We start from the raw sequence: 16,280 nt of genomic DNA on the forward strand, positions 1-16,280 counted from the left end.
CATGCACTGCCACGATAAAGTTTTAGATGAGTTTAGGTTTTTTTTGGTTTTTAATAATATTTTATTTATATGTTTAGGCTTAAGTTTTTAATGTTTGTAACTAGTTTTGTAGAAAGTATGCTTGGTCTTTACCTTTAGTCACAACACTATACTTGTACCTCCACATTTGTGTAAAATCTTTATTCATATTAAGTCTTTTGTCATATCAATATGCTGTATATATAATAATGCTGTAGTTGGAAGTATGTTCATTAAAGTATCAGGTTCAGCCTAGTCTCTTTTTTAACTCTAATATAACACGCAGGCATGCTTGGCTTACAATCTGATGGATAGCTATTTTATAAGTGTATTATTATATAATAGTGTTTTTTTTTTAGGGTGTGTATGTTTTGGGTATAGTGTTTTTGGAGTGTTGTGGATATAATGTTTTTATATATACAAATGATTGTTTTTTTTTTTTAGTGTTTTGTGGAAGATAGTAGTAATATTCACGTTCTTCTGACAGGGTGTGCATAAATATTCAAATGATGCCACAGAATTTCTAAAAGAGAAGGTGGATCCTTTGCCTAAGCTTGCTGTCCAACTAATGAACGGTAATTATGGCAATTTAGGAGTCTGAATCAGAGCTTCATTCTCTTATAAATCGTATTTATTGTCAAGTCTGAAAGGAAAACATAGGACTACATTAGTCCATTACAAAACATAAAAAACATTTTATTGTCTGCAGTAAAGTTGAGAGTTGCCAGGATGTCTGAAACATGGTACACAGTCAGTGAAGTGGCAAAACAGAGGTTTGCAACACTGTTTACATGTTATCCTCATCAGAGTCATCCTCCTCCTCCAGGGATTCCTGTCAGGGCAGAAATATGACAATAAGCCGTGCTGAAGAGAGCTTTTGTTATGACTATCACCAGAGGAACGGTTTCTTACTTTAGCGTATTTCTCAGCCTCCTCTTTGATGTCTTTGGGGACAAGCTCGTGCCTTCCTTTTGTGACTAAAAATAGGGGCAAAAATATCTAAATAAAATTCAGTAACTCTTTTCTGCTGTTGAGACACTATCAGATCAGGCAATAAATAAAACAAAACTTGTAAGAGTGACACATTAAGTCAACATCTAAAAGATACCATAAGTATTACAATAACATTATTATCATATAAATAAAAAAAATAATAATTTACAACATTAAAAATGGACTGAAAAAACTTAATACATTAATATATAAAATAATAAAAAGGGTTCTATGACAAATGCAGCACTGAATACAAATGCAGTAAACTTATAGGGTTTATGAACTTGACTGTATTAAAGGAACACTCTACTATTTTTGAAAATAGGCTCATTTTCCAACTCCCCTAGAGTTAAACAGTTGAGTTTTACTGTTTTTGAATCCATTCAGCTGATCTCTGGGTCTGGCGGTAGCACTTTTAGCTTACCTTAGCATAGATCATTGAATCTGATTTAACCGTTAGCATCTCGCTCAAAAATGACGAAAGAGTTTCGACATTTTCCCTTTTTAAAACCTGACTCTTCTGTAGTTTCATCGTGTTATAAGACCGACGGAAAATGAAAAAGGTGCTGTTTTCTAGGCCCATATGGGGTGCGATATGTCTGATATGTTTAGGAGTTATAATCAAGGAACTTTGCTGCTGTACCATGGTCCGGCGTAATAATCAAGGTACTTTGCTGCTGTACCATGGGAGCGGAATGAGAGTATCTCAGGCGCTGCGTAATATCATTACGCCTGCTGCAACCCATGTGTACGACAGCAAAGTTCCTTGATTATTACGCCGGATTGAGAGTATCGTTCCTCGCAACTTTTTTCATTTTTACCGTCGGTCTTAAGATGTAACTACAGAAGAGTCAGTTTTTTTTTTAAATAGGAAAAATGCTGCTTTGGTCATTTTTTGAGCGAGATGTTAACGGTCTAATCAGATTCAATGATCTATGCTAAGCTAAAAGTGCTACTGCCAGACCCGGGAGATCGGCTGAATGGATTCAAAAACAGTAAAAAACTCAACTGTTTAACTCTAGGGGAGTTGGACAATGAGCCTATTTTAAAGTATTACAAACTAAAACCCAGTAAGAAATGTAACAACGGAAAAGTAGAATAAAAAAAGCCTGTCATTACCTTCTCCAACCCAGCTAAGCTCCAGCTCAAAGGCTTTGTCTTTCACCTCATCATGAACGATATAGATACTGAGTAGAGATGACAGACACATACACAAAACAATAGTTAGTACATTTTCTAAATATAAAATGTTTAATTCGTTATGACATGGCACCTCAGTCGTGGTATTGCCAGCCCGAGACTCGAACCCTCAACCTTAGGGTTAGGAGTCAAACTCTCTAACCATTAGGCCACGACTTCCCCAATTAATTATAAACTCAGCAACGTAACAGATCAGATAAAACTCAACTGAGCTAGACTTTTAAAAGCTCAATACTAGAGTTTGACTGGTTTTGTTGGTATTGGGTGTGTTTTTTGTTTGTTTTCATGGATCTCTGATGCTCTCGTGTTGGCTATGAATGATGCATTCGATTTTGAGGTCTTCTCGTTATAAATATAAATCACACTCACATTTTTGCCACTTCCTTCACCAGTTCTCTGCAGGTCATTTCTTTCATCTGAAACACAAAATTAACATTTACAAGTTTAACCACTTTAATCTTTTTCTTTAACACTACTAAAGAAAGGTAGTAGTCCCTTTGAAAAGTCAAATAACAATACTGTTACTTCAAGTTTCAAATGATATTGTCCCTGCAGTATTGAAAGTAGCTGACATATAGCTCGTGTTTGAATATACTCCAAAAAAAGACTGCCAAGCATGCTTATTCTAAACCACCACAACTGTACTGTTAAAAAATAAAGATCTGTTAGACTGAATGAGAACGAATGTATGATAATAAATGAAAGGCAATGGCTTTTTCTGTACTGTAACCCTGGAGATACTTTAAACAGCTGTGGATGTACACTACTTCTCAAAAGTTCGGGGTTGGTAACTGTATTTTATATATATTTTTAAAATGTAATATACTCTTGATTTCTCAGCATTATTACTCCAGTCTTCAGTGTCACATGATCCTTCAGAAATTATTCTAATGTGCTGATTTGCTGCTCAAGAAACATTTATTATTATCAATGTTATAAAAAAAAAATTTCTTCCTTTTTTTGGGGGGTGGGATTATGATACATTTTTGTTATGATACATTGCAATGTTGTTGTTACTGTAACTTTTGGTCTATTTTATTTATCCTTGCTGAATAAAACAACCTTCTAACAGCAGTTTAAGATCAAATGTATGTACTGATCTGAAAGCCTTTACAAGACGTTGAATATATAACTTTTAATACTTAATATATTTACACCTACCTGTAGTTTCTCAATTTCTGTGTTGGCAGCTTGCTTGGCTTTTCCAATAGCACATCCCCAGTAACCCTAAAAAACAGAACAAATATTAATGATAAAGAAAATACATGTACAGGAGGATCAGGGGTCAATAAAAAAAAAACAATGTGTAATCTACATTATCATTGAATACTGGAAGGAGTTCACATGTATGCTGGACACATTTTTGCTGCTTTTTAGAGATGCACCGATTGACCAGATAGTGATTGGAAACGGCCGATTTTTTTGCATGACTTTGATCCGGATCGGTGACCAACTGAATGAACAACGATATTAAGTGTAAGCTGCATTACTGTAAGAGTAGGTTTAGGGTTGGGGTAGGTGTAGACTTTAATAAAAACACAATCTAATAGGTAGAAAAAAATTATTTTTTGTTGGTTTCCTGTAGCTGTATCCATTCTAGCCACAGCCCGCGAATATAACACATCATTACTGTATTACTGTAAGGGTAGGTTTAGACGTTAATAAAACCATAATTTTATAGGTAGCATTTTTCGTTGTCAAATTGTACTACCCACTCTTTTTTAATGGGAGGTAGCAAAATCTGACAGGGTAGCACAAGACAGGGCGACACTGATTTTAGACAATAGTATTTCAATAAACAAGTTAAAACTAAGTGATTTTTTGCTCAATTTCGCTGACGAGGATAGCTTGATCAAAGCCACAGCAGAACTGTTTGTGTCTCTGAGCAACACACAGTGGTGTTTCGTTTATTGGTTGTTGTGTGGTTTGGATGGATTAAGTGTTGGGGTAAGGGGTTGAATTGGTATTTAGAATTGGTATTTGACGCCACCTGCTGGTGGTTTTTTCATATTTTAAAGTATCATTGCATTTTTTCAACATTTATTTGTATGTTTAAAAAATATGTCAAACATTCATCTGATAAACTTATTTATGGCACTTAAATTTTGCAGTGTAAATACATTTATGGCACCTCAGCTTGATCACACTGTATGTGTAAATGCATCTAATGCCACTTCAGGTGCAGCTTCTGTTTCCTCCAGCAGTGGAAATACTACTTTTTCATATACTAATTTCATTTGAATGGTAACAACTCTACAGTTTTTTTATTGTTCTAACTGAATGAAGAAAATTGAAACAAAGTAACAATTTGATGTGAAAGATGACACATTTAGGGTTAGGTTGTGGGGTGGGGGAATGACCATTTATGAACTTATGAATCTGTTTTGTTACATACAGCAACTCATTTAAAGTGAACTATTTCTTCCTTTTTCCAGTCACAGAGCACTTTATTTTGAGAGTTGTTTAAGTGAGAGAACTAGTTACAGTCATTTAAGCAGAAACATTTGAATCAAAAGATTTTCAAAAATAATGAGAAATAAATTCGGTAAAGTGAGTATATTAAGTAATAAAGTGCTGATTAAAAGAGATACTAGTTTATGCAAAGAGAGCTCTTACGTATGAAATCCCAGAAGGGTCAACCATGTAGAGCTGTGGACCATCATCTTCATCATAAGATCCCAGGATGAAACTGAAGGGTTAAAAACATACAAACTTATAAGAAATGAAACTTATATTATGCAATGATAATGCAAATGAAACTTTACATAAGACCTACCTGCATCCGAAAGGCCTCACAGCGCTGTATAATGTGTAAGCATATGGACATACATTGTATGACCACTCTGTCTGCAAGATGCTGTTTGGATAATATGAAAGATATATCAATGACAGCACCACCTCTTTTCAGATTTCTTTATTGTCTACCTGTTCAATTTAAATATATGTCCATTACTTTGTTTCGTATATATACACCAATCATATAAGACTTGATTTAACACAGCACATAAGTCTATAGACTTGAGTGATTTTGGAGTGAGGAAATGACTGATTGTGAGTAAATGGCGTTAGAATGTTCATTTTAGTCTGATCTATTGCTTTAGTCAATCTCTCACCTTCAGGGGGATGTCATGGCCATAGTTGGAGCGGAAGTTTGAAGCCTCTTCTCTGGACACTTCTGAGAAGCGTCGTGCAATCTGCCAGAAGACCAGCCACAGCCTAGAAGCATATACAGACAGAGACTCATATATGTAGAGATGTAACCACTTCAACAAATAACTTTTTCAATAAATTAATAGTTTTATTCAGTAAGGATGCATTTAATGGATCAATAGTGACAGTAATTAAAGATTTTTTTTAATGTTACAAAAGTGACATATCTATTTTTCAATAAATGCTGGTTGTGTTCATCAAAGAATCCTGAAAATACATGTAACTAACGTATAGTATGTGTATATAATAAGATTCTTGAGCAGCATCAAATCAGCGTTTAGAATCATTTCTGAATAATCATGTGACACTGAATTTCCAGCAGCCCTTCAATAAATGACATTTTGAAATGCATTACAAAGAAAACAGTTATTTTAAATTCTAATGATTTTTCTCTGCTACTGTATTGTTACTGCTTGGTGAGCCTGAGAGCATTGTTTATATAGAAGGTTAGGTAAGGGTTATATATATATATATATACATATATATATATATATATATGAACACACTTATTCATTTATTATTAGCAACACCCAAACTTAATAGAAGGTTATATTTTTAGTTTCTTAGACAAAATAAAATTCAATGTCAACAAACAATTCAATTACAAACAAGGTATGAGAACAATTTGATGGGTGATTAAGCTTTATGACTATTATACTTTAGTCAAATAAAAACTGATTTTTCACTTGGCACTAAATCTAAATAATCACATAGATGTAACTGATTTTAAAGTACAATAATGGACCCTAGCATCTATAATGTGACACTGCAATCTAATCATTTACTGCCATCAGCTAGTAATGTCAGTGAAACCTCATAAACATTTTACACAACACTTGATAAAAATAAGTTACTAATGATAAATTACTGGACATATTTTGAGCACTTGTGTAAACAAAATTCTCAATGTTCTTACCATTCCCACATGCCGATCAATATTGAAGATGCGTTTATTGGAGCCCTGCTCATACAGCTTGGACAGAATCAACTTCTCTACACCAAACACGACTCCATCTTTGCAGCGGATGCCAATTGCTGTGCTGATGAACGACATGAAAACAATTATTATTAACTTAATATTAGAAGTGTTCTGATTGATCGGCTACCGATCACTATCGGCCGATATCTTCTCTGTCTGGTGCAGGTGAAATAATTGTAATGCTGAATGTAGGGCCTGCACAATTAATAGAATTTCTAATCGCGATTACATGATGGATGCACACAATTAGGCAATTGTTCAAAGTGGCAATTAACCCTTCAAAGTCCACTTACATTATTCTGCACGCTTAAGATGTTTTTATTTATAAGGGTTTTTCCATTGTTTTAATTTTAGTTTTAGTATAACATTATAATACCATTCATATTTTTATAATGAGAAACTAATCCGATGTATAGTTGACATTTAAGGCTAAATACTATAGAAAAGCAGCGTTAGTGTTTTCATCTTGTTTATTTTCATATAAAAATACGGCATGCAGTTTCATCAAACAATGGTATAAACAATCGCAATTAAATCTTCATAATGTGTGATAAATCATAATCTAATAATCGCAATTACAATTACAGGGAATAATCTAAAATTATGATTTTTGTCATAATCGTGCAGCCCTGTGTTATGATTTTTGTCATAATCGTGCAGCCCTGTGTGAAACTTTACATTATTGTGGTCAATTTAATGCATCCCTGCTGAATGAGCAAAGATAAGCCTGCTCGGAGAACCCCTGCTTAATATGTACTTTAACTTTCATCAGACATCAAATACCAAACACGTTCAAAAATAAATTGTTGGTGTATTAAAATAAAGGTAAAGCCTTTACTCAGAGCAGGACATCAAAATGTACATGTTGTCTAAAGTTATGAATTTTCTATGTGTAGTATCATATTAAATGTGTAGTAGTATGCAATTGTAGTAGTATTTCATAGATTTCAAATGATCCACATGAAGTTTCTAAAGAGAAGGTGGAGTCCCTTTGCCTAAGCTTTGCTGTGCCAATGCTGTCCAACGGTAATTATGGCAATTTAGGAGTCTGAATCAGAGCTTCATTCTCTTATAAATCGTATTTATTGTCAAGTCTGAAAGGAAAACATAGGACTACATTAGTCCATTACAAAACATAAAAAACATTTTATTGTCTGCAGTAAAGTTGAGAGTTGCCAGGATGTCTGAAACATGGTACACAGTCAGTGAAGTGGCAAAACAGAGGTTTGCAACACTGTTTACATGTTATCCTCATCAGAGTCATCCTCCTCCTCCAGGGATTCCTGTCAGGGCAGAAATATGACATAAGTCCATGCTGAAGAGAGCTTTTGTCATGACTATTACCAGAGGAATGTTCGGCTTACTTTAGCGTATTTCTCAGCCTCCTCTTTGATGTCTTTGGGGACAAGCTCGTGCCTTCCTTTTGTGACTAAAAATAGGGGCAAAAATATCTAAATAAAATTCAGTAACTCTTTTCTGCTGTTGAGACACTATCAGATCAGGCAAATAAATAAAACAAAACTTGTAAGAGTGACACATTAAGTCAACATCTAAAAGATACCATAAGTATTACAATAACATTATTATCATATAAATAAAAAAATAATAATTTACAACATTAAAAATGGACTGAAAAAACTTAATACATTAATATATAAAATAATAAAAAGGGTTATATGACAAATGCAGCACTGAATACAAATGCAGTAAACTTATAGGGTTTATGAACTTGACTGTATTAAAGGAACACTACTATTTTTGAAAATAGGCTCATTTTCCGACTCCCCTAGAGTTAACAGTTGAGTTTTACTGTTTTTGAATCCATTCAGCTGATCTCTGGGTCTAGTGGTAGCACTTTTAGCTTAGCATAGATCATTGAATCTGATTAGACCGTTAACATCTCGCTCAAAAATGACCAAAGAGTTTCGATATTTTCCCTATTTAAAACCTGACTCTTCTGTAGTTTCAGCCTGTTATAAGACCGACGGAAAATGAAAAGTTGCGGTTTTCTAGGCCCATATGGTGAGGAACTATACTCTCAATCCGGCGTAATAATCAAGGAACTTTGCTGCTGTACCATGGGTCTGAAATTTGCCGGCTGCAACTCTGCAACTACACAAACTAGCTGGGGACTATTTTCAGGCGCTGCGTAATATCATTACGCCTGCTGCACCCATGTACGACAGCAAAGTTCCTTGATTATTACGCCGGATTGAGAGTATAGTTCCTCGCAACTTTTTTCATTTACCGTCGGTCTTAAGATGTAACTACAGAAGAGTCAAGTTTTAAATAGGAAAAATGCTTTGGTCATTTTTGAGCGAGATGTTAACGGTCTAATCAGATTCAATGATCTATGCTAAGCTAAAAGTGCTACCGCCAGATCCGGAGATCGGCTGAATGGATTCAAAAACAGTAAAACTCAACTGTTTAACTCTAGGGGAGTTGGAAAATGAGCCTATTTTAAAGTATTACAACTAAAACCAGTAAGAAATGTAACAACGGAAGTAGAATAAAAAAAGCCTGTCATTACCTTCTCCAACCCAGCTAAGCTCCAGCTCAAAGGCTTTGTCTTTCACCTCATCATGAACGATATAGATACTGAGTAGAGATGACAGACACATACACAAAACAATAGTTAGTACATTTTCTAAATATAAAATGTTTAATTCGTTATGACATGGCACCTCAGTCGTGGTATTGCCAGCCCGAGACTCGAACCCTCAACCTTAGGGTTAGGAGTCAAACTCTCTAACCATTAGGCCACGACTTCCCCATTATTATAAACTCAGCAACGTAACAGATCAGATAAAACTCAACTGAGCTAGACTTTTAAAAGCTCAATACTAGAGTTTGACTGGTTTTGTTGGTATATGGTTTGTTTTCATGGATTTCTGCTGCTCTCGTGTTGGCTATGAATGATGCATTAGATTTTGAGGTCTTCTCAATTCTAAGTTATAAATAAATCACACTCACATTTTTGCCACTTCCTTCACCAGTTCTCTGCAGGTCATTTCTTTCATCTGAAACACAAAATTAACATTTACAAGTTTAACCACTTTAATCTTTTGACATTAAAATGAAAAAGTTTATAAAGTTTGGTATTTTTCTTTTTAATAGTAAAGTAAGGTTGTTGTTACTTTGAGTTTTAAATGATATTGTACTGTTCAGTATTGAAAGTAGCTGACATATAGCTCGTGTTTGAATATACTCCAAAAAAAGACTGCCAAGCATGCTTATTCTAAACACCACAACTGTACTGTTAAAAATAAAGATCTGTTAGACTGAATGAGAACGAATGTATGATAATAAATGAAAGGCAATGGCTTTTTCTGTACTGTAACCCTGGAGATACTTTAAACAGCTGTGGATGTACACTACTTCTCAAAAGTTTGGGGTTGGTAACTGTATTTTAATATATTTTAAAATGTAATATACTCTTGATTTCTCAGCATTATTACTCCAGTCTTCAGTGTCACATGATCCTTCAGAAATTATTCTAATGTGCTGATTTGCTGCTCAAGAAACATTTATTATTATCAATGTTATAAAAAAAAAATTTCTTCCTTTTTTTGGGGGGTGGGATTATGATACATTTTTGTTATGATACATTGTAAATGTTGTTGTTACTGTAACTTGTGGTCTATTTTATTTATCCTTGCTGAATAAAACAACCTTCTAACAGCAGTTTAAGATCAAATGTATGTACTGATCTGAAAGCCTTTCCAAGACTTTGAATATATAACTTTTAATACTTAATATATTTACACCTACCTGTAGTTTCTCAATTTCTGTCTTGGCAGCTTGCTTGGCTTTTCCAATAGCACATCCCCAGTAACCCTAAAAAACAGACACAAATATTAATGATAAAGAAAATACATGTACAGGAGGATCAGGTCAATAAAAAAAAACAATGTGTAATCTACATTATCATTGAATACTGGAAGGAGTTCACATGTATGCTGGACACATTTTGCTGCTTTTTAGAGATGCACCGATTGACCAGATAGTGATCGGAATCGGCCGATTTTTTGCATGACTGATCCGGATCGGTGACCAACTGAACAACGATATTTAATGTATCTGCATTACTGTAAGAGTAGGTTTAGGGTTGGGGTAGGTGTAGACTTTAATAAAACACAATCTAATAGGTAGAAAAAAATTATTTATTGTTGGTTTCCTGTAGCTGTATCCATTCTAGCCACAGCCGCGAATATAACACATCATTACTGTATTACTGTAAGGGTAGGTTTAGACGTTAATAAACCATAATTTTATAGGTAGCATTTTTCGTTGTCAAATTGTACTACCCACTGTTTTAATGGGAGGTAGCAAAATCTGACAGGGTAGCACAAGACAGGGCGACACTGATTTTAGACAATAGTATTTCAATAAACAAGTTAAAACTAAGTGATTTTTTGCTCAATTTCGCTGACGAGGATAGCTTGATCAAAGCCACAGCAGAACTGTTTGTGTCTCTGAGCAACACACAGTGGTGTTTCGTTTCTGAATGAATCAGCCGTTTAAATGAATCGATTGAATGAATGAATAAATGACTCACTCTTTAAAACAGACATTTGCCGCCACCTGCTGGTGGTTTTTAGTCATATTTAAAAGTATCATTGCATTTTTTCAACATTTATTTGTATGTTTAAAAAATATGTCAAACATTCATCTGATAAACTTATTTATGCACATTAAATTTTGCAGTGTAAATACATTTATGGCACCTCAGCTTGATCACACTGTCTGTGTAAATGCATCTAATGCCACTTCAGATGCAGCTTCTGTTTCCTCAGCAGTGGAAATACTAATTTCATACTAATTTCATTTGAATGGTAACAACTCTACAGTTTTTTATTGTTCTAACTGAATTAATTGAAACAAAGTAACAATTTGATGTGAAAGATGACACATTTAGGGTTAGGTTGGGGGGGGGGGGAATGACCATTTATGAACTTATGAATCTGTTTTTTGTTACATACAGCAACTCATTTAAAGTGAACTATTTCTTCCTTTTTCCAGTCACAGAGCACTTTATTTTGAGAGTTGTTTAAGTGAGAGAACTAGTTACAGTCATTTAAGCAGAGAAATTTTTTTAATAAGATTTTTTTAAAATATTGTGAGATATATTTTGTGTAGTGTGTGTATTTTGTGTTATAGTGGTGATTATTAGAGGTGATAGTTTTTTATGCAAAGAGAGCTCTTACGTATGATCCCAGAAGGGTCAACCATGTAGAGCTGTGGGACCATCATCTTCATCATAAGATCCCAGGATGAAACTGAAGGGTTAAAAACATACAAACTTATAAGAAATGAAACTTATATTATGCAATGATAATGCAAATGAAACTTTACATAAGACCTACCTGCATCCGAAAGGCCTCACAGCGCTGTATAATGTGTAAGCATGGACATACATGCCCACTCTGTCTGCAAGATGCTGTTTGGATAATATGAAAGATATATCAATGACCAGCACCTCTTTTCAGATTTCTTTATTGTCTACCTGTTCGATTTAAATATGTCCATTCTTTGTTTCGTATATATACACAAATCATATAAGACTTGATTTAACACAGCACATGAGTCATATAGACCTGGTCATTTTGGAGTGAGGAAATGACTGATTGTGAGTAAATGGCGTTAGAATGTTCATTTTAGTCTGATCTATTGCTTTAGTCAATCTCTCACCTTCAGGGGGATGTCATGGCCATAGTTGGAGCGGAAGTTTGAAGCCTCTTCTCTGGACACTTCTGAGAGCGATCGTGCATCTGCCAGAAGACCAGCCACAGCCTAGAAGACATACAGACAGAGACTCATATATGTAGAGATTTACACTTCCAAACAAAACTTTTTCAATAAATTAATAGTTTTATTCAGTAAGGATGCATTTAATGGATCAATAGTGACAGTAAGTAAAGATTTTTTTTAATGTTACAAAATACATATCTATTTTCATTAAATGCTGGTTGTGTTCATCAAAGAATCCTGAAAATAATGTAACGTATAGTATGTGTATAATAATAAGATTCTTGAGCATCAAATCAGCGTTTAGAATCATTTCTGAATAATCATGTGACACTGAATTTCCAGCAGCCCTTCCGCCAGTCTTCAGCTTAACCATTGCATTACAAAGAAAACAGTTATTTTAAATTCTAATGATTTTTCTGTGCTACTGTATTTTACTGCCTTGGTGAGCCTGAGAGCATTGTTTATATAGAGTTAGGTAAGGGTTATATATATATATATATATATATATATATATATACAGAACACACTTATTTATTAGCAACCACAAACTTATTAGAAGGTTATATTATTAGTTTATTAGACAAAATAAAATTCAATGTCAACAAACAATTCAATTACAAACAAAGGTATGAGAACAATTTGATGGGTGATTAAGCTTTATGACTATTATACTTTAGTCAAATAAAACTATTTTTCACTGCACTAAATCTAAATAATCACATAGATGTAACTGATTTTAAAGTACAATAATGGACCCTAGCATCTATAATGTGACACTGCAATCTAATCATTTACTGCCATCAGAGTAATGTCAGTGAAACCTCAAACATTTTACACAACTTGATAAAAATAAGTTACTAATGATAAATTACTGGACATATTTTGAGCACTTGTGTAAACAAAATTCTCAATGTTCTTACCATTCCCACATGCCGATCAATATTGAAGATGCGTTTATTGGAGCCCTGCTCATACAGCTTGGACAGAATCAACTTCTCTACACCAAACACGACTCCATCTTTGCAGCGGATGCCAATTGCTGTGCTGATGAACGACAGAAAACAATTATTATTAACTTAATATTAGAAGTGTTCTGATTGATCGGCTACCGATCACTATCGGCCGATATCTTCTCTGTCTGGTGCAGGTGAAATAATTGTAATGCTGAATGTAGGGCTGCACAATTAATAGAATTTCTAATCGCGATTACAATTATGGATGCCACAATTAGGCAATTGTTCAAAGTGGCAATTAACCCTTCAAAGTCCACTTACATTATTCTGCACGCTTAAGATGTTTTTATTTATAAGGGTTTTTCCATTGTTTTAATTTTAGTTTTAGTATAACATTATTATAATATTATTATTTTTATAATGAGAAACTAATCCGATGTATAGTTGACATTTAAGGCTAAATACTATAGAAAAGCAGCGTTAGTGTTTTCATCTTGTTTATTTTCATATAAAAATACGGCATGCAGTTGCATCAAACAATGGTATAAACAATCGCAATTAAATCATCATAATGTGTGATAATCATAATTAATAATCGCAATTACAATTACAAGGGAATAATCTAAAGTTATGATTTTTGTCATAATCGTGCAGCCCTGTGCTGAAGGTGAGGTACAGTTTAAATAACTTATAAAGTAGCTATACTGCTTCCTGTGATCGGCCTCAAAAGTCCTGCTCGGAGAACCCCCTGCTTAATATGTACTTTAACTTTCATCAGACATCAAATACCAAACACGTTCAAAAATAAATTGTTGGTGTTATTAAAATAAAGGTAAAGCCTTTCTCAGAGCAGGACATCAAAATGTACATGTTTCTAAAGTTATGATTTCTATGTGTAGTAGTATTTAATGAATTACCTGCTATTTTCTACAGCCTTCATGGCATATTCGACCTGAAATACCCTTCCATCAGGAGAGAAGGTGGAGGCGGATAAATCATACTGGAGAGGGACAAGAGAAATACTGTCAGCAATTATTACTTGTGTTCATTTAATTAAACCATTCAAAGAGTTTGCAATAATATTAAACACAGCTGGGCATCAGTGACGAAGTTGAATAAACTGCACAAGCGTTCTTAGTGCACAACACATTTACTTTCACTTTACCTCCACGGTGACTTTTCATCTGAACTGCTATCATTCACCGTTAGCGAGCAGTGACTCAGCAGGGGCAAAGTAGTGCAAAACATACACACTTAACCCATGTAAATGAAAATAACTTAAACTACTTATGTGTGAAAACTCTTTATTAACTTTAATTAGGTTGGAAGAGGAAAAAACCACTAATGCAGATCCTGCACGCTAGCAGTAGCTTGTTAGCTTCAGAATGACACAGACAATACACGCATTGCTTATTTAATCGCTCTTTCCGGATCAGATCTCGTTCAAACACTATGATAAATTTTGTATTATTAAATCCACTCACCCCGGTCCCAATGGAGCTCATTGTAATTGAATGTAATCAACTATATTTGTAATTAAGTGCTCAACATTAGCAGCCGCAGACTCTACAGCGCATCGACTCTGCTTCTGCCACCTGCGATCAACGAGCTCTGTGATTGGACACCATATCGACCAATCAGATTCTTCTGAGCGGCAAGCGGTCAGTCTTTCACAATAAAAGTTGGATACTAAAAAATAAAAGTTAGCGTCTTTACATTATTTTTACATTTGAAGATTTTAACTACAGCGTTATTTAATTATGTAATTTCAAAATAAATATACTATGAAAAAAGTATTAAATCAACACAATAGCAGAGTGTGTACAAAAGAAAGTTGTCCTTTTTATATAAATATATTTTCAAGTAAGTATATACATTTCAGACATAGGCCTACTTTGTGCATCTTTTTTACACATACACACGATCTTCATATAGATTTTAATATTTTAATATGTAATATAATCGGGAGTAATCGCATCCAAAATAAAAGTTTTTGTTGCTGTTTATTTATGATGTATATATAAAGACACGCACACGGCATATATATTTTGAAAATATTTACGTGTATATATTTATATTCATATAAATTAGGCTATATCATACATAAATATATTTAATATATAAACGTAACATATTTTTATAATATATATTCAAATATATACATGCATGTGTGTGTATTTATATATACATAATAAATGTACACAGTACACACACATATTATGCAAACAAAACTTTTATTTTAGATGCAATTAATTGCAATTAAACGTTTGACAGCACTAATTTTAATCTATCTATCTATCTATTGTTTTTGTTTATACATATATTGTTAATCTTGCATTGATTGCATTAATCAAGTATCTTCTTAAACATACAATGATCAAGGTAGTATATAGTCCATAGGGACATTGAGTTTATTTTATGTAACTTGTGCACATAACTGCTTCAGGTTGAAATACAACATTTAAGGGGAAACTGTACCAGGGACTGGCAGTTTTGAGTGTAACCAGAACATTTACCTGTAATGTGCATGAGATGTGCATGTGTTATGGGGTGATGTGCACTGAGCAACATGATTGGCTCAAAGGTCCTAATCTGTCCTTCAATGTATCTTTTTACACACTATAAAAAGTGTGCTGTGAGTCTGTGTGTTATCTCTTTGTACACAGACTCAAGCTGTGTGTAAACTAGATCATCCTCTGCAGAGAATTAAAGCAATACAAAGACAAAACTCTGTTTGGTGTTTCATTCTCAGTCTCTACAAATTGTTATTGAATTAGAATTTCCACAACAAACTTGGCGACGAGTGACGGGATTCCACAGCTGATCGTCCGGGACCTGAGGACGTTAGTTGGCTGATCACCCTAGACCCACAAAGGGTTTAGCCCTAAACCCCAAAAGGTTTCAGGGAAGGGGGGACTGACGTCTGAGGGCTTGTGGACCTTCACTACTGGTTTTCTCAACAGATCAGAAAACACGTGCTACAAACAGTGAGACTGATTTTGAAATTCCAATAACCTTGAAAATTTACAAATTAGGATTTTAATTTGGCAAATTAAGATCTGGTATTCCCAGACTTTATTGGCCTAAAACCTCCATTGATGCAAGTCCAAGCCACCCCGCTTCACGAGTACGTGAAACCAGGTTTCGCAGGTAAGCGAAAATAGGTCTGCGAGTAA

At 34.2% G+C, this 16,280-nt stretch overlaps 2 pseudogenes; both read right to left on the minus strand.

The window, feature by feature from the left end:
- Window positions 1-631: 631 nt before the first annotated feature.
- Window positions 632-6,475, minus strand: LOC122140238 (annotated as a pseudogene).
- Window positions 6,476-7,464: 989 nt separating this feature from the next.
- LOC109108054 lies at window positions 7,465-14,745 on the minus strand (annotated as a pseudogene).
- Between the last annotated feature and the right edge of the window lie 1,535 nt (window positions 14,746-16,280).

The sequence above is a fragment of the Cyprinus carpio genome, chromosome B17 (genome assembly GCF_018340385.1).
Source record: "Cyprinus carpio isolate SPL01 chromosome B17, ASM1834038v1, whole genome shotgun sequence".
NCBI lineage: Eukaryota > Metazoa > Chordata > Actinopteri > Cypriniformes > Cyprinidae > Cyprinus > Cyprinus carpio.